The sequence below is a fragment of the Theropithecus gelada genome, chromosome 5 (genome assembly GCF_003255815.1).
Source record: "Theropithecus gelada isolate Dixy chromosome 5, Tgel_1.0, whole genome shotgun sequence".
NCBI classification, from domain to species: Eukaryota; Metazoa; Chordata; class Mammalia; order Primates; family Cercopithecidae; genus Theropithecus; species Theropithecus gelada.
In genome coordinates this window covers 53624043-53627818 of record NC_037672.1, presented here as the reverse complement: position 1 = coordinate 53627818, position 3776 = coordinate 53624043, and the positions used below count along the sequence as shown (strand labels likewise).

At 44.1% G+C, this 3776-nt stretch overlaps 1 non-coding gene across 1 annotated transcript; it reads left to right on the top strand.

Moving 5' to 3' along the window:
• The first annotated feature begins 773 nt into the window (after positions 1 to 773).
• LOC112625537 lies at positions 774 to 880 on the top strand. Its single transcript, XR_003119631.1, has one exon. It is a non-coding gene; the product is annotated as a U6 spliceosomal RNA (small nuclear RNA).
• Positions 881 to 3776: the final 2896 nt, after the last annotated feature.

Below are 3776 nucleotides of genomic sequence, written 5' to 3'. Positions count from 1 at the left end.
ACTGTCAGGGTCAAGTACAATCTGTCAGAATGATGTGGAAAGTCCTACATAACCAGGCTAGCTGACAGCCCAGGACAACTAATCCTTCACATTTACACACATAAGAGCATGTTTGACCGTGATTAAACCTGGGGCAACACCTACATCCAAGAAGAACATTTGATATCTGTGTGAATCTTGCTGTTGGTGTTTCTTTTTTTTTTTTTTTTTTTTGCCTGAGATTGAGTCTCACTCTGTCGCCCAGGCTGGAGTGCAGTGGTGCGATCTCGGCTCACTGCAAGCTCCGCCTCCTGGATTCACCCCATTCTCCTGCCTCAGCCTCCCGAGTAGCTGGGACTACAGGCATCCACCACCACGCCTGGCTGATTTTTTTGTATTTTTAGTAGAGACAGGGTTTCACCGTGTTAGCCAGCATGGTCTCGATCTCCTGACCTCGTGATCCGCCCATCTCGGCCTCCCAAAGTGCTGGGATTACAGGCGTGAGCCACCACACCCAGCCTGTTGTTGGTTTTTCTATTGTAAAGTATAATTATTGAGCAAGACTTAGTGATAATCATAGCAAACTCACAGAGATACTCTGTGTCCTGCACTGCTAACTCATTTAGTCCTCACAACTACCCTATGAGGTAGGTAGTATTAGTATTCCCATTTTATAGATTAGGCAACTGAGGCATAAGAATCCTTTCCCAGGATCTCATAGCTTGCACATGTGATAGCATTAATATTGAAACCCAGGAATTCTGGCATGATAATCTATTATTAGGCACACTAACATGCTCCTTTCAGCGGCATATATACTAAAATTGGAATGATACAAAGAAGATTAGCTTGGCCCCTGTGCAAGGATAACAGGCAAATTTATGAAGCATCTTATATTTCAAAAGACAAGCCATGGCTCAAGCCTCTAATCCCAGCACTTTGGGAGACTGAGGCGGGAGAATCAAGAATTTGAGCCCAGGAGTTTGAGACCATCTTAGGCAACATAGCAAGACCCAGCCTCCACAAAAAAATTTAAAAATTCGCTGTGTGTAGTGGCGCATGCCTGTGGTCCCAGTTACTCAGGAGGTTGATGTGGAAGCCTTGAGGTAGAGGCTATAGTGAGCCATGTTCATGCGACTGTACACCAGCCTGGGCGACAGAGCAATACCCTGTCTAAAAAAAATTTAAAAATAAAAATAAATATCACTCCTGTAATCCCAGCACTTTAGGAGGCCAAGGTGGGTGGATCACCTGAGGTCAGTCATTCGAGACCAGCTTGGCCAACATGGTGAAACCCTGTCTCTACTAAAAATACAAAAACAAGCTAGGCCTGGTGGCCCGCGCCTGTAATTCCAGCCACTTGGGAGGCTAAGGCAGGAGAAGTGCCTGAACCCAGGAGACAGAAGCTGCAGTGAGCTGAGATCATGCCATTGTACTCCAGCTGACCAACAAGAGCGAAACTCTGTCTCAAAAAAAATTAGATAAATAAATAATATACGTATACAAAAGTACACTAAGCCCCCCTCACTAAACCATAAATGTACTCTTTTAAAATATTAACTGAAGCTGTGACTTTTGTTTGAAGGTGTGATCTCTGAGTGGTGGCACTAAAATCACCTGGGAGCTTATTAGAATGCCAGTTCCCATGCCTGAGGCCTGCCCTAGGAAGCAGAATCTCTGGAGTTGGAGCCCAAGGATTTGAGTTTTAGCAAGCTCCCCAGGTGACATCTAAGCCTGAGAAAGTTTGAGAAGCATTAGTCTCAAACATTTTTTTTTCCTGGGGAGTAAAGACCTTAATGGAGACAAAGCTTAAGACAAACACATGAGTAATTTTGACCAAAAAAGTAGAAATAGGATTATTTTTAATGCAAAGATTTCAAATTATTACATAAAAGGTAACAAACCCTTGTACAGAACAAGAGGTCATCAGAGGTCTTGAGAAGATGCCGAGGCCAGAAAAGCACAGGATGCACCTGAACTCAGAGCAAACCAGCGTTGAGTTTGAATCCCAGCACACCCACAGACCAGCTGTGTGCCTTTGGCAAATTGCTTCACTGGGACCTTCGTTTCTCCATTCAGAGGTTGAAATAACAATCTCCTTGACCCATATACTCCAGGAAAGTTGTGAAAAGTCAAGGGGGATAATGTATGGGACAGTGCTTTGTACAGTTGGATAATGTGGTAATCAGGTTTCATTTTCTGCTGTAACACTTCACAAAACGATATATGCACTTGCCCTTCTCCTGTTCAGGAAGCAGATGGGATTTTCAGTCTTGTAGTTCCCTAGGGGAACTCTTATTTTCTATAGTATCAGCTGCAGGAGTAGACAGCTGAACTGAGGGATTACTCCAGGCTTGAAAAGAGAGGGAAATGGCCTCATCCGAGAAAACGGGTCCAGAGAGTTGGCAGATGATGGTGGAAACCAGACTCTATGTCTCTAAAGTCATCTGCAGCCTTACAATTTCTACCCCAAAAAAGTCTAGTTCAGACCTGGGATAGCTTAGGCTGATACTCAGCCCCAGACATGCTTACTGCCTACCCACCGTCTGCTGTTGGATGGGCTGATTACAGCTAGCTTGTATTCTGATCAGTCAGTGCTTATGCTACAAGGGTTACGGTTTTTCATAACACCTCTGATTATAGACCATAACAGAAGGGAATGTTATTTGAAACTTAGTTCAAACAGAAGAGATTTCTGTCTGTCTGGCAGTGGTTCTGAGAGGTGAAACCAGCTGGACTTCCTAGGTCCAGTGGGGACTTGGAGAACTTTTCTGTCTGGCTAGAGGATTGTAAAGGCATCAGTCAGCACACTGTGTCTAGCTAAAGGATTGTAAATGCACCAATCAGCATTCTGTAAAAATGGACCAATCAGCACTCTGTAAAATGGACCAATCAGCAAGACATGGGTGGGGCCAAATAAGGGAATAAAAGCTGGCCACCAGCACCAGCAACGGCAACAGTTCGGTCTCCTTCCACACTGTGGAGGCTTTGTTCTTTCACTCTTCATAATAAATCTTGCTGCTGCTCGCTCTTTGGGTCCACACTACCTTTATGAGCCATAACATTCGCAGCGAAGGTCCATGCTTTCATTCTTGAAGTCAGCAAGACCAAGAACCCACCGGAAGAAACCAGCTCCAGACACAGTTCCATGGATTCATACCAGGCCTCACCAGGCCTGCACACCCCTCTGACTGTCGCTTGTATAGCCCTTCCTTGATTTATGACAAACGGCTTCAGCATGTTCACTAGAACAACAAAATTGGCTGGATATGGTGACTCACACCTGTAATCCCAGCACTTCAGGAGGCCGGGATAGGAGGATTGCATGAGCCCAGGAATTTGAGACCAGCCTGGGCAACATAGTGAGACCCCGTTTCTATACAAAAATAGAACAACAAAATTTACAACTTACCTACTCTGTCTCCATCACACTTTTCCAACTAAAAAAGATACAAGCTACTACTCTAGGAGAACTCCCATGAATGTGTAGGAAAGATGTTATTTCCAGGCTAGGTTTTCTTTTATTCATTTTGTGAAGCTGTGTCTCCTGTCACCTCCTGGCCACCTTTCTCCTTTTCTCCCCACTTTTTTTCATTGCTTTTTTCTCCCCTTAACTGGGTACACAATAGATATATTTCCTCTCCATTCTCTTTTTTCCTCTTGGCTTGTTTCTTTTGGGTTAAAGGCAACTTTCAGATAACTGTATATTGTTTAGGGCAGGAAACATACTGAATTTAAAGAACACTACCAGGCCTGTTACAGGAGGATAAAATACATTCCTATTCCCTGTGCAAACT